Below are 20,197 nucleotides of genomic sequence, written 5' to 3'. Positions count from 1 at the left end.
CCCAGATGTCGTCCAGTAACGGGACTGTGAGGACTGTCTTCCTCTTGGCCTCCCATTGTTGGTAGAATAAACCCTCCTTCTGCTCTTCGGGACAAAGCTGGAAAAGCTCCGATGCCCTGGTGATCATGGTGTGAAAGGAGCCAATTTCGTCGGGAGGGAAGGCGCAGGCAGGGGGTGATGGGAGATCTGTCCCGTCGTCACCATCGTCGTCGCTGTTCCCGTCTCATCCCTCGGTGGAGGTGAAGGCTGGAAAGGTGGGGGAGTGGATTTGTCTCCGCTTGTTCGGTGGGCTCCCGGCGGTCCAGGCGCCGCTGGATCATCCGCTGGGGGTAAGGGCAACCTTATCCTCATCTCCATATACAAGGTCTGGATAGCCATCAGGATCGCTCCTGAGTTGTCCTGTGGCATAGGCATCGGTTGCGACGGGAGCGACAGCTGGGGTATGGATCCTTTCCCTTCCAGCCAGTTAGAGTAGAGTCTGACTGTCCTTCAATGTCCGGGCGGACATTTTCTTACAGAACGCGCAGTCCTCCTCCACGTGAAGCTTGTCGTCGTGAAGGCAGTAGATGCACTGGAGTGTTCGTCCTCCTTAAAGACATTCTGCAATCCACATCCAGGGCAGTTCCTAAACAGCTTGGATCCAGTAGGCGTTGCGTCTCCTTTGTCCTGGGCGATGTCCACGCAAAGTAGGCCTGAAAGATCTTCCGGAATCCTCCAAGAAGAGAAACTCGACGAAAATTCGCCCTTGAGGGGCGTAGAAAAATTACGAAATTGGTCCCCATTGATCGGAAGAAGAATCGTGGAGCTTGAGGCTCTAATTGACCGAAAAATAAGAGAACTCTTAAGAAAAAGGCAAAACGCAGTAAAAGCTCGAAAGCTATAGCACGAGGACTCCCAACACTTGAAAGTGCGGTAAAAATCTGAAGATGGCTGCCAGTGGAGGGACTTAGGTAGAGAGGCCAGTCATTGGCTGGGGGCAGTATGACCCAGAGACCAGTGATTGATTATTAGGAGAAAGACAGTTCAGAAACGAAACTGAAAGTGATTTTTTCTTTACCGAGGATTCCCAGCCTGACGACGGGGAATATTCATGAGCCTGTGAATCTATGCCAGACCCCATGCTGGAGAAGGAGGTGTTACGGTTGTTCCTCTTCCTGTATGTGTGAGGTGCTAGGACTGATGTCATCTTCAGAATGTAGGCTGTGAGTGTGGAGTGTGAGGTTGGAATGTTTGGTGTTAAATTGGTTCTAACTGAGGCAGTTAAAAGATGTGAGCCTGGGTGGTGGGAGCCAGTGGGCTCTTGTCCCTTATTCCTCTTGATCTCTCAATTACCTGATGACATCTGATCTTGTAACTAAGAAGCCATTAAAGTAATCTTGAGAAGTATCTATCCAGAGTATCCAGTGTCTCCTTGATGAGTGAACCAGCAGACATAACAGGGCCTCAGACACGAGAGGATACAGCTTGGGTCCTGCAACCGAAGCAGAGGCATCAACCTCAGAGATCAGTCTGGTAGGTGCTGAGCCCTCAGCCGAACAGTCAGTAGTCGTAACCTACTGACTCACGATCGCAGAGCGAGCTCCGGTAGGCTGGACGCCCTTGGCATCTGTGCCGGTATCCGTGCTGGATCTAGCCAATGACAGGCTCTTGGAGGTGGCACTTGAAGATCCCTTACTCCCTGGGATAGACGAAGAGGACCAACTTGATTGCCCTTCAGAGGACAGCCTGGTAGGGTCCCCTGAGCCCCTCAGTCTGGGTGCCGGTAGTCAGGAAGGCCTCAGGTCTGTCCCCAGAGCACCTGGAGAGTCTCCAGGCCACTCGGCTTGACAGCCAGTAGCCATAGATGCCTCGGAATGGCCAGAACCTGAATCATAGGAACCCCGATCTGTGGGAACCCCAGGGAAGGAGTTGCCACGCTGTGGCGCCGTGCTGAACAGAGGTCTTACCTTGTCTTGACGAGAGGCCCTGGAGACAGAGTCCTTAAGGTGTGGCAGAGGAGAGGTATGGAAGATCTCCCTACACACTGCGACAAACAATTCTTCAATGCCCTTTGACAGAGAGCCCTACAGGCCGAACAAGTGTCCCAGCGGTGGTCAGGCCCCAAACACTCAAGACAGAGTACATGGGGGTCCGAGACCAGGAACGAGCGGTCGCATGAGGCGTATATCAGGAATCCTCTGGCAGCCGTTATGTGCCGGGTGAGGCGTGGCACCAAAGGGAAGTGAAATAAGAATTGATAAAACAAACAGGGAGCAAGCGGAAAGCTAAAAGTCTGCGTGGGCTGCCAGGTCTGACACCGTCGGTGCAGAAAAAGGGACTGGGGGGGGGTCTCGGCGGCCATTCCCACCCCCAAGGCCGAGCCCCGCACGCTATTCTACATTTAAAGGGGAAGTACAATTTTTCACTGCAAAAGTTTGGATACCGTCCCCATGTTGGGGGATGCCCACAAGGATGGAGGGAAGGGGACGGAACATAGGAGAACTGTGCAGACGCTTCCCTAACATCAACCAAGAAAGTTAATACAGAAAACAGACAGTTTCAAAGGGAGTCTCATTAGAGCAAAGACACATGAAGTGTATTTAATTCTTACAAACATATTAATTCACATGTATCATGTAAGAACATTTTTCGAAAAGTCACAGCAATGTTTTATAGTAGCAAACACGCGTTTTCTGAGGTGTTCTTCATCAGGGCTATAACACTCATCTATATTGACACATGCTTTGTTAAAACATCAAACAAAAGGACAAGAAAGACCAAAAAAACCTTCCATTAGTACAAAATATATTCCAATCAATTCCTTTGCAAACAATGTACTCTTTGTGTCCATAATATTTCATGATATGTGCCTGTGTTGTCACTTGAAAAATCCAAATTCACAACATGCTGGTGTGGGTTTTGTAAAGCACATAAAAACTATTATGCGACTAATTGCAAAACGTGTGCATCTTTATGAAATGTACTGTGAGGAGCAATCTAGAATACTAATCAATGCAGTGCATACAAGTGCCATGAAATTAATTTAAATTGTTGGTATTGATCAATAAGTAAATGTAAATTGTTAATAAAGAGCATAAGTATAGTGCTTTGGCCTGCATAACTGGTGGCAATTCAGTGTTTCAGCTCCTCGTGACTACCGCAAATAGCAACACCACGGTTTCTGGCTGTCGAGATGGACTTTCCTTGCTTCTGGGGCCCCGCACTCTGTTGAGGGGGCTCATGCTCAGCCAGTCCTGCTTCCTGGAAGTCCGGAGGATCTTCCTGGAGTTCTTGGCCAATGTAAAAGCAACGCAAACAATCTGGTGTTCCTCTCCCTGGCTATTCGGTTTCCAGCAGCAACTCTGTGGAAATTCAATCAGCTCCGAGACGATGTCTTACTTGGGAGTTGATTGGTCCAACCAACTCAAGGGGAGAAGTCATCCTTGCAGGGGCTTCTCGGTCCATACGAATTTGGAGTTTCAGCACAGCAGCAGGGCTTCAAACGGGCAAACCAACGGTCCAGGAGTTGCAGCAGGCATCCACTTCAAGTTCTTCTTCGGTTCCTTCCTTCGTCCAGTGGTCAACTCTGCCTTCCAAACCAAAAGCCACACCTTTTTTTCAAGTTTCTCCCATTCATTCCAGCCTGTTAGTCACCCAGCAGGGTGGCTGTCCTTGACGGACAGTCAGCCAGCCAATCACCACAGAGTGCATTTGGGTCTCCTAAGAGACTAAGCACAGGGAGCTTCAGGCACCTCTCTCACTTCCTGCCCCTGCCAGACACCCTAGAGCCAGAGGCGGGCTTCACTCATGAATCCCGCCAAAGGCAAAGTGAACAAACAGACCAAACCTGGTTTGGCACGCAGAGTAAATCTCAAGAAGGACCTTTCCACAAAGAAATGGCGGAAAAAGAAGACCGGGCTATTTGGACAAAAATCTCACCCTTTTGTGCTTTACTGCAGCTGCGAACGCAGCCCGCAGTAAATGTACAGCACAGTAGTTCAACGTAAACCACTGCCAGCAGCCATTCAGTGAAGAAAAGAATAACACAAAAACTTTATATGAGAAGCTAGACAAAGGGGACACTAAGTAAGCCCTCCAGCATCCTATTGTAAGATAGTGTATGATGGGTCTAGAAAGTTACAAATGTAAGTAAAGTAAATTTTACTTTACTGCTCTGCCAAAAAAAAAAGAAAAGAAAAATTAGAAAAAAAACCCACAATTTTCAGGCACTTCTCTCGCCAACCCACCGAAACACGCGGCCAACACCACATGTCCTACCATCCCGCGTTCCCACATATGTTCCGACGAAAATGGTACATCACATGTGTGGGTGCATCTACCTGGGCGCAAAGGGAAAACACTAAACCACTGCTATCCCACAAAGGGTTTGGGGAGCCAACCTACAGATTTGGGCATAGGGTGTCGCAGCCACCAAGGAAAACAGGGAACCCCATGCGTTTCCGAAAAAAAGACACCCGTGGCATTCCAGAGATGTCAGACTTGGGCGGATCGCCTTATAATGTATTACCCACAAGCCCCAGCAAAGTCCCAAATTTAGTAAAGAAAACTACATTTTCAGACATTTCCCACCTGGAAACTACTGAAACGCCGCCAACACCACATGTCCTACCTTCCCACATTCCCACAGGTGTCCGGATGAAAACAGTACCTCACACTTGTGGGTGCACCTACAGAGGTGGAAAAAAAGTGCAGACTGTCCACAAGTCCAACTGCAGTCCCAGGGAGCCCCAGCAGGATCCTCGTAAATTCCCAGAGGTAAATTCTGTAATGCTGCCTAGCCAGAGCTCCAGGTTCGTCAGGGTGATGTCCTGGCATTGGGTGGCTGTCCCTCATGTGGGTTGACCATTTCCAAGTGCAGCTGCAGCCCCAGGAAGCCCCAGCAGAGTCCCTAACCTTTCCCGGAGGGAAAAGCTGCAACGCAGACCAGCCAGAATACCAGGATGGTTGGGGATCATGTATCTGGCCTTGGGCACCCATCTACCATGTGGGTTGACCATCCCCAAGTGCAGCGGTTGTCCCAGGGATCCCCGGCAGGGTCCCCACGCCTTCCCAGAGCGAGAGCTCCAGGATTTGTCAGGGGTGATGTCCCTGGCCTGGGGTGGCTGTCTCCCATGTGGGTTGACCATCCCCAAAAAGTCCTGTGGCAGTTCCAGCAGGATCCACATTCTTCCCCAGAGGGAAAGGCTGTAATGCAGCCCAGCCAGAGCTCCAGGCTGGGCTTGGGGATGGTTAGCCCACATGGGAGACGGGTGCCCAAGGCCAGGGACATCAACCCTTACCATCCTGGAGGTCTGGCTGGGATGCGTTACAGAATTTAACTCTGGGAAGGGAGGCAGAGCCTGCTGGGGCTCCCTCGGACTGCCACTGCACTTGGGGATGGTCAATCCACATGGGAGACGGGTGCCCAAGGCCAGGTACATGATCCCCCACCATCCTGGTATTCTGGCTGGCCTGCGTTACAGCTTCTCCCTCCGGAAAAGGACAGGGAATATCCCAGGCCTCCCGGGAAACAGCTGGGATTGTGGACATTTAACCCTCATGGGAGTCAAGCGCCCAGGGCCAGGGATATGACCCGCTACCAAGCTGGAGCTCTGGCTGGATGGAGTTACAGCTTCTCCCTCGAGGAAAGGTCAGGGACCCTGCCGGGCCTCCCTGGAGCCACTGCTGGGCTTGGGGATCGTCAAACCACATGGGAGACAGCCGCCCAAGGCCAGGGACATCACCCCCAACTACCCTGGAGTTCTGGCTGGGCTGCGTTACAGCTTCTCCCTCCGGGAAAGGTCGGGGATCCTGCCGAGGCTCCCTGGAACCGCTGCTGGGCACGGTGACGGTCAAACCACATGGGAGACAGCCGTCCAAGGCCAGGGGCATCACACTGACCATCCTGGAGCGCTGGCTGGGCTGCGTTACAAAATTTCCCTAGGGGGAGGGAAGGGGACCCTGCCAGGGCTCTCTGGAGCTGCCGCTGTGCTTGGGGATGGTACACCCAGGGGGAAATTAGTGTGGCCATCTGCCACCAGGGGGGCAAAAAGTACTGCTCCATGCTTGGGGTGGGGGGGCTCTGCAAATATGTCTGGTGGCCTCTCCCCCCACACCAAATGGATGGGGGCATCTCATGTAGCCCTCCCTGGGGGCAGACATCTGCCCCCAGAGAGGGCTACATGAGGTTCCCTCCATCCACTTAGGGTGGGGGGAGAGGGCCACCCCCCTTTTTTGTCCCTTGCCTAGGGGCCGATGCGCACATTATTGGGGGATGGGGAGGGGGCACTTCCATTGTAAGCAGCCCGCAATCTCCAAACAGATCCCTGGTGGTCTAGTGGCATTGTTGGGCGTGGATCGAGCAATCTGGGCCCGATCCACACTCAGCAATGCTTCAAATAATGAGTCGTTGAAAAGGTGAGAGTCTCCCCTTTCCAACCACGTCTCCCTCGTTCTGAACTGCACAATAATGCCGCAGATCGAGGAAGAGAAAGGTGGAGACGTACCTTCTCTTTTCACTGCGGCACGCCGACGTGAAACAAAGAAATCCAACCCCCGGGTCACGAGGAGGAACCTCCTTTTCACATAGCCCGGGGGTTGGATTACACTTTTATGCGATCCCTGGTACTTAAGGGGTTAACTACCCTGAACATAGAATAACTCCGCTGTTCGTCAGGATGCAAGTCAAAAACCACTATACTGCCCTCTGTCCAAAGCAACTACCTTATCCCTACCACTAAGAAATAAGCCAAAAAAGTATCAATTAACTTCTTGTCACTGGGAGAATGGCTCCCTTCTCCTGGTGAAAAAATTCAGTCTTAGGCTGACTTAACAGCAGTCTCTTGCAATAGGTTGTGATTTACAAAATACACTTAGACCTTTTCTTGGTCTATCTGGAAGAGTTTTGGAGATTGTTCTTCAATAGTCCTTTGATCAAATTGTAGAGAAACCCCTCAATGCTCACACAAGAAAACAAGCAACCCACTAGGGGGGAAAAAGGCCCAGCACACCTATTGCAAGGAAAAATTAGTACAAGCAGCACATTAAAAATGCACACAGCTTCATCAGTGACGAAGGTTGCATAAGGTACAAATCAGAGTGGCTGGTTGGCGTGACCCACTACATAGGCAACCTGCTCCATAAGGGATGCCAGCCCATTGGTTCCAGCCCCGCCCATCTTCTCTCACGTCATCAGGCATGAGGATACAGTTACTTGCTTGCTATATGAAGAAAAAATATTCCATTCTTCATCTCTAACCTAATTTGCACCTGGTACTGCAAACAAGGACTAAGAGGCTACTTCGAGGTCATTGAAACTAACAAACCCTAACTCGATCTCAGACACGTCAGCCCCTCTCCAAAGCTTTCCACCCTAGTTTTAGGTTTGTTTTGCCCCTCCCAGCACGAATCACGTGAGCTATTTTAATGGTAGCCTGTCCCTGCTTTCTGATCTTTTCTGATCGATTGGGGGTCTAACAGCTGGTCAGTCGTTCCGGACCGACGGTATCTTGGAATGCTGGGTTCTTCGGATGGGAGCATTTGGGCGCTATAACTTAGAGCTGGGACACAGGAAGGTCGGAGGCTTGTGTCGTCCTTTTCGTGGGATCGCTCTTCGTGGGGCACTCTCAACCTCGTCGTGGCCTTGCAGGGCGCATTCCTCCTGGACTACGAATGCTGGCAACATGAGACAACAAAAGGTCTATGAATCTCTGCAGCGCTGGCCTTTCTCGCCGATGCTCACGATACAACCTATTCCCGCATGCACACACTTATTTCCAGTCCTAGCTTCAGGGCAAAGTTACGCCTCAATTTCAATATGGTGGCTATTATCTAAGATAGCATTTGATTTGCATTGTGCTCTAAACCCACGGCATGCACTACCCTACACAGGCAATAGCCCTGGTCACTGGCCCCTGCCCCCCTGTACCCTCCCCGGTCCCCTACCATACACTTACAGGACTGCTTCATCCGAAACTGCTTGAAGGTCTGAGACGATCGTCACCCCCATTCCAACAAAGTTTTTAGAAGTCTCTTTATTTCCTCCAAGGATTTGCGAAAAACAGAGTTGAGGCTTTATTAACTCTTCTTCTTGCTGCCACTTTGTCAGGACTTATTAAATCTTGAGTATTGGAGGGGGGAGGGGGGTTATCTTTCACAAGCTTTGGGTTTTCCACTGACAAAGGAGTTCACTTCCAAGGAAAAATTGCAACTCTTTTTCCTGGGGTATCACTACTGTGATGAGGGAGAACACGCCCGAGGAATATTTGACTCCTGATTTTCTTGGTATCTACTGTGACGAGGGAGATCACTCCAGAGGAATACTTGGCTCTGTGGGCTCCCTGGACCCCACCTGGCTTTCCCACAACTCCTGTTACTGGTATCTTCCCGGGGAGTGCTACCGGGTCTTCCCAGGGTCTCGGGTCAGTGTTGGTTTTGCACGCGCTCAGCACATACTCCTGGAGCCGTTGTTGCAGCGGTTTTGGCATGTTTTATGGACCACAAGATGCACCTCGGAGAGGCCACGCCACTGCTGAATTCTTCCTGCTTTTGCAGCGAGTCTGGTTTTCTCCAGCCCGCATGGTTCCTTTCGGGTTCTCTTTCCGAGACAGACTGTCCCTCGATGGTTCGGGCAGCGTGGGTTTGAATTTCCCAGGGCCTGCAGGACGTATGCCAGCTTCCCTCGCTGCTCTTCCTGCTTCCGAACACTCCGTCCTTCCTCTGTCTTTACTTTATATTGCTGGGACTGCCCCATAACGACAAGGGATGTCAATGCCCCTGAAGTTATTTGCATGCCTCCTAGTGGCCGCCTCATCACAGTTCTTTGGTAATCCCTTCTATTGTTGTTCTGTATGTTTCTTTGGTTCTTCCTTGTCTCAGTCCTACCTAGTCTTCCAGATGAGATAGAGACTTCAGAACAACACAGTAGAGGTTTCAGGTTGGGAGGTAGAAGGGGTTAATATGGCCATGGCTTCTGGGAGCAAGCTTTTAGGGAGGTCTTTCACAGGACGGGAGTCCTTATCCCCATGAGGGGAGTCTCTCCCTACAAGGTCCTTTATACCACCTCTAGGAGGCCTATTAGGTAGCAGCCTCACCTCCCTAGCCTCAAAGAGAAGGGCTTCCCTCTGGAGAGAAGTGACGAGAACCTGTGAATTGTCACAGTATTCTCAGAAGAGACAAAAGGGATTTCATCTGTAGAGCGAGAGTAATAATTACAGAAATGGTCACCCCAAATAGATTTGGGAATACGAATTGCTTGCATATGGTGTTAATTTTTCAGCATCTGCTGGCTAGAATGTATATATTCATGTAATCTATACATTTTAAGCCAGTTTTTATACCTTTATTTGCTTACAGACAAGAATATTGATCTCGTAATTGAAGCCCAAATTATACTTCACCCTTCTATCTCATTTCCCTTTTTTTCAGTTCCTTATTCTAAAGTCAAAGGGGCGTTTGTGTTTCCAAACAAAAAGGTCTGTGGTTGGAGGGTGTGGGGGGTGCTGCTGAGCGGCAACGAGAATAGCTACCTAATCCGGGAGCTCTGCATTCACAATATCCTGATCAAATATCCTGTTATCCAGGGACCGGATTTCACGAGGTTAGCACCAAAGGGTGCTGGAATACTTGGAGCTGTAGCGGGGCGAGTCTTAGCGTTACTAGTCTCCTACATTAGTGTAAAAAACACTTGATCCCCCCTCGCAGCCATCCTTAACTGTCCCTGGGCGGGCCTGAAAGGCATCCCGCTTGCGTGCTACTGACGATCCTGAGCTGCGACTGGGGAGCGCAGCAGGGAAAAGCACCTGGACCTGGAGGTGACGGCAGACCCGGCTTGCCTCCGGCAAATATATCTGTACTTCTAGCGACCCCAGGGTCATTGGCACATCGCCACGGCCCGAGGTTCGACGAGCCCCCACTAAACGCTGGAATTCTACTCTGACACGCAACCCAGAACCCAACGATGGCGAGGAGGTGGTGGGTCATCCCACTTTGTCATTACACACAAGTTCTTGTCTGTTATCCTGTACCACGACAGGCCAGTGCACTGCGCCTGCAGCACCCGGGCCGACACTGGAAAAGATCTGCCAGCAGCCTTGGGAACCGCGCTTTACTACAGGGATGGTGAGTGCATAATACTCCCATCTGTGAGCTGCGTTGCTAGGCCCCAACTAAACTGTATCATATATATCTTCACCCAGTGCAGTTCACCGAGGGATATGAACTGAGCAAGAGCCAAGGGGGGTATGAAAGGCTCCATGGACGCCTTTGCAAGTGCACCTAGATCTGAAACTGACCCCTCCTGTGCGCATGACCCTGATTCGGGTACAAATACATCCATAAACACGACCATGGACCCCTACACGTCCATGATGCAGGCTGGTTTTGCAGCAGTAAATGCGAAGCTGGAGGACATTGGCTCCACAATAAACTCACTGAAGGCAGAACTTAAGGCGAGCGGCCGCTTCACAGAGGCCGAAAACCAGGTGGGATACCTTGAAGTCACTGTCCTTACTGCGTGTGATAACATAAAACACATCAAAAAAGAGCTTAAAGCAGTCCATGTGAAGTGTGATGACCTAGAATTGCGTTGTAGTAACATCAGGGTGGTGGGCATGGCGGAGTAGCCCCTAAACGTCCCCATGGAATCTTACATTGCGGACGTGTTATGTTCCATATTCCCAGAAACTTGAAGTCCAGGACCACTGCCACTCTGAATAGCTGGCTTAAGGAAACAATAAATGTAAATGAGTATGAAGGTTTTATTCAAACTGTTTCCCCCACGAACTGATCTAATGATATTTGGGCATTCTTTAGAACTTATCTTGCCAATTTTGAACAGGTACCCCCTTTGACCCTTGAAGATTATGCTGTATTGCGAATGCAATCGAAATCCTTGCTGAGGACTATGGCATGTGCGCAACCTATGTTTAAACACAAATTGTAACTGTGCTCCATGTTTTTAAAAACAGTTTTATAAATTAAGTTTACACACAAAAAAAAAAGGTCTGTGGTTCCAATCTCTCAAAAGGAGTGGCATACCCAGAATCTTGCTGTATTATTGCATTTCATAGGTAAGCATTTCATTACCATTTCAGAATAATCCCAGTTATCGCAGATTATAATTATAATTATTGTTTTTTTATAAGGCGCTTAATACTGAAGAGGTTTCTAAATGTGAACCTGGGATTCGAGCCTGTGCTGCTCTGTGTCGTCTTGCTTCCAAGATGAGCGCCTTGCCACCGAGCTAGACTACCCGTGCCAGATGTCACTCAAAACTTAGTTCATCCGTATTATAGTTAAGTGAGAACATTTCAATCTACTCCTTGAATTATTCACAGTCAGATTGCTGGATTTATCACACATTCTTCCCTTTCCAAAACAGTGCATATATTAATGAATTACGTTTGCATGATCACTCTTTGACGAGTTTATCACTTCAAGTGACTGTGCATTCTCAAATAAAGAAGCAGACAAAAACATGTAATCTATGGTGGAGTGTAAAATTTATCTGGGCCTTAGTTGACTAGGACAGACAGTAGTCCCCCTGTAAATTACCATTTCGCCACAAACACCGACCAGAGAATAACTCAAGATTTGTCCTTACTAATATGAAGCAGGGACTTCACATGATAAGACGCGCCAGTTGTCATTCCTGTCCACCTCATAAGCAGAAGGAGACATTTAAACTCCCCCACACAATCAGAACTCAAGCTCTGTTTGACAAGTTGCAGTGATATGAGGGGGAAAACAGGGATTTTAAATTGTACATTCAGTGTTGGAAAAGTCAAGCTTGGCTAGGGCTATTTCTGGGGGGTCTAGGAATTCAGATATGCTTACGAAACATGCAAGCGTCTGCCCCTCAAATGGAAAACTGGGGCATGCAAATCATTGCAATTGATCCAACTTCCCCTCCATAGCCCTAGGCCTTCGAAGCAACCTCTGCTAGTCCACACACTACCTATAACCGCCTGGGTGAGTATCCTATGTGCAGTGCTCAGTGTTTCAGTTAGGTTTGTGTTTTAATAATTCCATATATAAATACCTATGTCTCTTTGCTCTGGTGAACTGTTCATCAGTTATTGAGGACACCAGAATACCATGCAGCATGTAGAAATAACACTATATTTATATTAAAACATACTTCTTTCTAGCTAATGCCATCTGAGCTTCTGTGTTGCCAGAGACAAGACCACCATGAGCAACAAGATGGCTTGCCATTCAGAATACGTTAATTCTCCCCAGGTAGAATTTCCAAGCCCTAAAACCATCTCCGTTATGCAACATCTCTATCCGCAGTTGAGGAAGCAAGAAGTCTAGGATGTGAGACTGGAAGGATGATCTCTTGATTAAGATGATTCAGAAAGACCTTTAAGGGTGAAAGAGGGGATTGTACATAGTACCAAAATGTCCCTGAAGAATGAAATGTATGGCTCCACTGAAGAAGGGGCCTGTGGTTCAGTAATTCGTTTGGCAGATAGTATTGTCACAGGAAACAGTCTTTCAGGGCATTAAGTCTAGAAGGTCCTAGAGTGAAAAGGTATTTATTTTTTTACTGATTAGAAAAAGAAATAATTTTCGAAAGACCACTCATACTTCTTAGAGCTGGCTTTCGAAAGCAAACTATCACGCCCATGCCACAAATGAGTGCACGCAGAAACTGACAGGCACATCTAGGCGTGGCGGAAGACTGAAGCAACACACGCAGCAGGTGCGCGTGTGTGTGTGTGTGTGTGTGTGTGTTTCTGTTGGTGTGTGAGGTGGCGCTGGGGGTCAAGTAGTGTAGTTTATGGTGAGGCGGGTGTATAAAAGGGGAAGGGGATAGGTTGAAAGGGCGGTGTGGGGGGTGAAACCCCCTAAAATGGTAGAATTTCAGAATTTTGAGGGTGCACCAAAATCGGCCAAATATAATAAACATAAATATTCAGTCTATTTTGTGTGCGGCCTTCAATATTAGAACATTTCACAAAGAACCCATAGGAAGCCAGAGGCTTGAATCACTTGTGCATAAGCAAGCCTACAATGAGATTAAAGTGCCACTATGGAGAAGATTCTCTCGAGGGAAGATTACATTTAAGGCGGCCTTGAAAGCTGATCATCACCTCTTCCCAAGAGGGAGCCCCCCTTTCGGACTAGGGAGGTGAACCTGCTATGCTTAACACCCCCTTGGAGACAGGGTAAGCAGGATTATTCTGGAGGGGACTACCCTTTAGAGGATACAGAATTCAAAAGGGGTATAAAGTCACTATCCCCCCCCCCCCCGTCACCTGGCACTGAAACGTTTGTAGAAGAGGTGTAGCAAGGTGCCGCTAACAGCCGCTGGACCTGCACAGAAAAGCTGTGAGAACGAGGTGGGGGGGTTATTCAGAAGGCTAAAGCGTAGCCCAGTGGAAAAGTCACGTAAACGATTCTGCACCAACCAAGCTATGACGACAAAGGGGGAAAAGGCCAAGAAGGCCGATGCAGAGACCAGTTGAAAAGTCGCATAAGCGACACTGCGAAGAGAGTCAGCCAGGCTCAACACCCATTCCAAAGAGCAGTGCTGAAGGCAGTTAGTTACACGGTGGCGAAAGAGAGAAAGAACAAGCATAGCCCAGAGCAGCGGAGTATGAAGGTAAAGGGCCCCGGAGCACAAAGAGAAAGAGAACACCATGAGTGGGGACTGAGAAGAAGATCCCCAAGTGTGAAATCATGCTAGAGTGGGGAAGAGCCTGAGAATAACCCTGGGGCATGGTGTTAAAAGCAAGCAGCCATGCCTTCCAGAATTCCACAAACTCTTTCTTTGTTTTGTTTTTTGCTTTCTTTTGCAAGATAGAGAAAGTGGTTAGGAGGAAATTATTACTTTTAGACATCACAATGAGCAGCACCCTTTAGACTGACTTTTGTTGCAGAACAGGCCTGTGCTTGTAGATTTAGGGAAAGATTATTTAGAGTTCACAAAAATAAAACACTTGAAAGAATGTCTGGTCGTCAAGAGTCAGAATTCTGACCCAACATAGTCCTCATTCTTCACTTCAGTGGGCATGTTCTCATGTGAAATTCTCAGGTAGGCATAGGATTTTTCATGCAGCAAGCTTTCGAATTCAGAAATGTTAAGGGGGGGCTGGAGAATAGCGATCCAACTCCTGAGGGAGTTCTAGGAACTTATCTTCTGAGGGTTGGAGGAGATCTAAATACCAAACCTGGCCAGGACCATCAGAATCCGAGAGGAGAAGACAGATGAGTTGACAGACTATCTGAACAGAATCAGGAGTAGGAGGAAAGGCAACATAGCCTTGCTCAACCAGAAATCCTGGTGCTTTGATATTGACATCAGCAATTCTGGTACCTTCTTTTCAGGCTGAAGGCAGCTTTGAGAGTCTCCAAGCAAGTTTTTCTTAATGTTCCTGCACATCTACAGTGTGAGTGTGTATATCTTTACCCCGGCCTAATCTTTTATCAAAGAGAGTATATTAAAGGTTGCAACTCCCTAATGGACCTTTTGATTATCCATACACTTTCCGAAATCCCTTACTTGTCTGACTGTACACCATTCCTCTCCTCCATTATCCAATCCTCTGGCTTACAAAGACATTTCAATGCGGATGACTCAAATCTTCTTGTTTTCATCTTTTTTCTGATTCTCTCCACTTCTCTTTCTGATCGTTTGTCAGCAGTCATGCTCTGGATGCTCTAACTCTTCATCTTAATCCCTCAAAAACAGAGATCCTACCCCCAGTTTCTACTCCTTAGTACCCCCCTCTCTATCGCCTCCTGTCCGATTTGGACACCCTTTCTGCATCTGCTCAAAATGTGGGTGCTGGTTTTGGAAATCTATTGTTACACCGGATATTCCGGAGTGGTAGGCAATAATCTGGTCCGAGGCCGCAATGTGTAAATTTGGAGCTTCCCTGAAGGAAGAGAAGCCATGCTCTTTTTAGACTAGGAATACATTCATCCAGTTTTTCCAAATGCATGATTTTACGGGGATACATCACAAACCCGAGAATCGGAGGGCCTTCAACACTGCTAAAAGTTTGCAGGAAAGAGGTTTTCATATTAGGATAAGTCATTTATACCGCGTCTGTACACAGGTGTTTCTAGGCGCAACAAGACATGGGAGGGAAGAGATAGGGAGAACAAGACAATCTTCCTAGGCTTGTGTCATTCGGATTGTGCAAGTCAGGTAAGTGCAAGGGGAAAGGGAGGCGGTGGGAAGGACTGCAAGGTAGAGGGGAGGAGGAAACAGTGTAGCAATGCTCTGAGTAAGTGCATCCGGAGCAGCGATGCTCAGGGTAGTACAAGGAGAACAAGGGACTGTAGGGTTACAGTTACAGCCCCTAAGTGCATGGTAGGCTCGGGGGCAGTGCAAGGGTGACTGATCAAGAAATTATAAGTTACTCACCGTAGTGACTAACGTACTCTTAGTCCCCTTTCCTCCATACTGCAAGGGTGTCCCTTCCAAGGGACAGGAGATGGAACCTTTTTCACCAGAAAAAAACCTTCCCCTTTAAATACAGAGGCGTGTGGGGGTGTGGCCCAAGGAGCATGCGCTGCCCTGACTCCGCCCTCCGGCGCCGGCGCCACACCTCAGTCCCCATTGACGCGTCGACAATAGATTAACCATTGCCTAATTACACCAGTATTATTAGGGGGGAGGATGGTGGGACGTATGGAGGAAAGGGGACTAAGGACTAAAAGTACGTTAGTCACTACGGTGAATAACTTATAATTACTCTTATGTCCCATCCCCTTTCCTCCATACTGCATGGGCGTTTACAACTGAATGTAGCCCCAGGGTGGAGAGGAGAGCCCCCTTAAGCAAATAGGTTCCTGAGAACCGCGTGTTAGGCAAAGTTTGTATGCAGTACCCTTTGGGAGCACTACACACAACTAGGACTACAGGTGTAAGCAAAACCAACCTTTGGTATAAGTCTGTACTACAGAGTTTTGGTAGCATTGCTGAGCAGCCAGGCTGATCTCAAGAGGGGAATGGGAATCACTACATATCTCCACCAAAAATATCGCCGTATATATGGTCGTCTGGAACGGCCATAGGTGATATTTTTGGGGGGATAACTTTTGGGGTTTTTAGGAGCTAGGATTGCGGGGTGTCACCCGCTCCTTTCAAAATAATGCGGGGGTGTCCCCCGCAGAATCCATGCCGTAGTATCGCCACAAATATACAGCGATATTTTTGTATGGCGATATTTTTGCAGGGATATTAACACATGGAACCGCTGTAATGAGGTTACACAGAGGTCTACAATCACAAGTATTCAAATAGACTCTTATACTCAAGATTTCTTGGTAAAACACTTAATTTATTTCACAGCCAGTTATAAAACATTCACTAGAAGGAGGCAATCTATATTACACAAAAATATACTTCAGTAGTTTACACAGTACGGGTCTGAGGCATTTAAACTACTTTGAAGGAGGAGCAAAATGGCATAGGTTAATAAAACGAATATTAAAGTTACTCTTCGACAGTGCAAATAGTTTGAGTTCACCAGGGGGGCCAATTCAATGCAATAGGGTAGGCCAAAGTCAATGGGCTAAAGTCTTGTATAGGATACAGCAGTTCTAGTTGTTAAACGGAAAAGTCTTTGCCAAAGTTCTCAGAAGTAGTTTGTAAAAGAAAGGTCCATATGTTGGGTCACAAGCAGACTAGGCCTGTAAATTGCCAAAGTTTCAAGCACTTTCGCAGTGAGATTTAAGTTCTCTCGGTCAGGTTTTCACAGTACCTTACAATGAAGAAAAAGATGCAGCTGAAGATTTCTGTTCCTGGCAGTTCCTGCAGATCTCGCTGTTCCTGAGCCTCAGTCGTGCGGACAAGGAGAATGACATCGGGGGAGTCCTGCACCGCACTGGGACTGGTCGCAAAGCTGGCAACTTGGCAAATCTTCGATTCTGGTAGCTGTACTAAAGCACACAAACTGGTGTCCCTCTCCCTGGTTATTTGGTTTCCTGCAGCACTCCCGAGATAAACACAACCAGCTCCGAGAAGGGTATCCAGGTGGCTTACGGGCCGAGTTGATTGGTCCCACCAACTCAAAGGGAGAAGTCGTCCTTGCAGGGCTTTTCTGTCGAGATGAACTTGGCGATTCGGACCTGCAGAAGAGCTTCACCGGGCAAACCAACATTCCAGGAGTTGCAGCAGCCTTCCTCTTCAAGCTCGTCTTTGGTTTTTTCGTTCCACTAGTCGACTCTGCTTTCCAAGCAAAGAGACGTGCCTTTTATACAGTTTTCTCCCATTCATTCCAGCCTAGCTGCCACTCACCCAGCAGGGTGGCTGTCCTTTCAGGACAGTCAACCAACCAATCACGCCAGAGTGTATTTGGGTTTCCTAGGAGACTAAGCACAGGGAGCTTCAGGCACCTAGCTCACTTCCTGCACACCCCAGACACTTGGGCGCCAGAGGCGGTCTTCAATCCTGAAGCTCGCCAAAGGCGTATGAACAAAGGAACCAAAATCGGTTTGGCGCCCAGAGACAAACTCTAGAAGGACCTTTCCAAAAAGAAATGGCTAAAAAAGAAGACCGGGACCTATTTAAACAAAGCGGGCTCAGATGCTACAGGTGTCGCGGTCAGGAAAAATCATGGTAGTTTGTTACGTTGTAAAACCACTGCACCAGCCATTTCGAGAGGAAATGGTAGCATTTGACTGCTACGTGAGTTTCTGGGCAAAGGGGATTCTAGGTAACCCCTCCAGCACTATTGTAAGATTGGATGTGCTGGGTCTAGGAATTTGAAAAGACTAGTAAAGTCAATTTCACTTTACTTTCTCTGGGAAACAGTAGTTTATCCCAGAGAAGGTACTTAAACCATGGGACAGTACAAAAGGCTTCCCTGGGTCACTGCACTGAGGGTGCTGTGTGACACACATGAAAAGATGATGCCTTTGTAGTTTGTCTAAAAACTCCATAACCGAAGGAACACAAGAGTAAAACACATTCAAAATACATGAAAGAGTGGGAACAAAAGCTCACATTCTCTCCAGGTAAAGAAAATGAAATCCTCAAAATCCAGCAAAGTTGCTGGGGGTCTCTAAGGTGAAGTGAAGGGAATTAGCACATTTATGAGAATTCTTCTTAACGCCGCCTGTCTGAAAGCCGCATCAGACCTAGAGCCGGCATCCAAACAGTAACGCTTGCAGAAAACGGAGGGAGAGGCCCAAGTGGCCACCATGCTTATGACTTGCCAAGGGACATGGCACTGGAATGCGATGGCCACCTTGGCCCTGTCTGCGTGGGCGTGCATGTTGCCCGGAAGTAGCTTGTGCTGGCCCTCGTATGCTTCCTTGACGGCCGAGACCACCCAGAGGGATATGGAGTCCTTGGAGGCCAGATAGCCTGGTCTTGCGCCTCCGAAAATGACAAAAAGGGCGTCCGATTTGCGGAAGCCCTTGGTCTGGTCCAAGTAGAATTTCAGGGCCCGGCTGACATCCAGGCAGTGTAGCACTCTCTGTGCTTCGTCCTTAGGATCAGCAAAGAACATAGGAAGGACTATTTCCTCGTTCAAGTGCAAAGCAGACGGCACCTTGGGCAGAAATGCTGGGTATGTCCGCAGGACTACTTTATCCCTGTGAAAGTTAGTATATGGTTACGAGGCGACCAGTGCCTGGATTTCGCTGACTCTAGGAGCCGAGGTGAGGCCGACTAGCAAGGCTGTCTTGATGGTGACCAGCATGTTGTCTGCGGACGCCATTGGCTCAAACGGTTTGTGCGCCAGGGAGCCCAAGACAATGTTGAGGTCCCACACGGGGTGCAGCCTCTTGACAGGCGGGTAGAGCCTTGCAAGCCCCGTCAAATGCTTCTTGACGATAGGATTGGAGGAGGAGAAGGTCCCCCCCCTCCGAGTTCCCGTAAGCTCTAATGGCTGTGAGCTATGTACGGCAGGTTTCCACCTGCACACCGGAGTGGGCGAGGTGCGCAGAGAAGGAGAGCACGTCGTCCAAGGTACATGCCAAGGGGGTCGATTTCCTTGGAGTCTGCCCAGTGGCAGAATCTGATCCATTTACTTTTATACGGGGCCCTGGTAGCCTTGCTCCCTGCGCCCTGTATGATTTCCAGATTAGCCTGGAAGAGGCTGAGGTGCTGCAGCGTTACCTGCTCAGGTACCACGCTGTGAGGGCTAGTTTCTGTGGTGCGGGGTGGTTGACCCTGCCGCCCTGCTGTGCCAGATGTGCTGGTCCCATCAGGAGGTGAATCTGATGACTCTCCAGAGAGGCTAAGCAGCTCCGAAAACTGTGGCCTGGCCGGCCACCATGGAGCTATTGGAATGATGTTGTGCTGGTGAGACTCCTTGATCTTGCAAATCACTCTGTGAATTAGCGTTGTGGGCGAAAAGGCGCAAGCCCTCCTGCCGTCCACTGTTATGACTTGATGGTTGTGAAGATTATGGGGCCTCTGTCCACAAGTTCCACTCAGAAAGGTACAAATAACTTCCTGAGCGATCCTTGAGGCAACTGGTATTTGAGTGCTGAAGAACGCCAGGAACCAGGAACACCGGAGACCCCCCGACCGCTGAAAAGCAAGCAATGGGTCAGTATAATGGCAAACAATTCACTGAACAGCAAGGTAACATATCAAGGGGCTTACCAAGGTACAAAGGGGTCTGGAGGCATAAAGAGCACAGATGAAATGAAGGTGTTCCGTGTGGCTGCAGCATGGGGCAAGCGGCAGCGGGTAAGGCGCAGTACTGGAAGGTTGCTGCAGAGTTTGGCACCGCAAACCCTGTATGGAGAAGGCACTTCGAAAGTTAACAGAAGAGGAAATCCGAAAACAGTCTGTTAAGAGTTCCAAGGTCAAAAAGCCAGCCTAGTATGTTGAAACAGGGGTAATCCAAAGGAATCCAAAGCACACTCCAAAGGTCCTGAAACAGCAGAGCAAAACAGTATCCGAGGGCTTGACAGAGAAATCCAAGAAGAGCAGTCCGTAGTCCAGAGTCGAGATGTGGAGACAGGAAGATGCCGAACAGTGCCTGATTGGGTCAGCTGTGAAGCACTGAATGAGCGTTCCCTCTCTGGTTTTGAAGGGGCCGAGGAGTGTCACATGACCCCATCACGTGACCGATGATGCAGCACGTTTCCTTGTCACATGACCCAAGTTGTCAAAATGCTGCCAGGTCTTCCTGGGGGTGTGATGAAGCAATGAAAAAAGCCGGCGTCTCCGTCGACTGTCTCCAAGACGCCAGGGCAGCTGCCAACGTTGCAATGAAAGGAACGGGAGAGTAGGACCATA

The 20,197-nt window shown here is 48.8% G+C and overlaps 1 protein-coding gene across 1 annotated transcript in view; it reads right to left on the bottom strand.

Moving 5' to 3' along the window:
• Positions 1–20,197, bottom strand: part of TAX1BP1 (Tax1 binding protein 1) — a 1,378,509-nt gene that overhangs the window by 984,529 nt on the left and 373,783 nt on the right. The window lies entirely within an intron of this gene.

This window comes from Ambystoma mexicanum, chromosome 2q, assembly GCF_040938575.1.
Source record: "Ambystoma mexicanum isolate Mex_15411 chromosome 2q, UKY_AmexF1_1, whole genome shotgun sequence".
NCBI classification, from domain to species: Eukaryota; Metazoa; Chordata; class Amphibia; order Caudata; family Ambystomatidae; genus Ambystoma; species Ambystoma mexicanum.
This window is presented reverse-complemented; position numbering and strand designations above follow the sequence as displayed.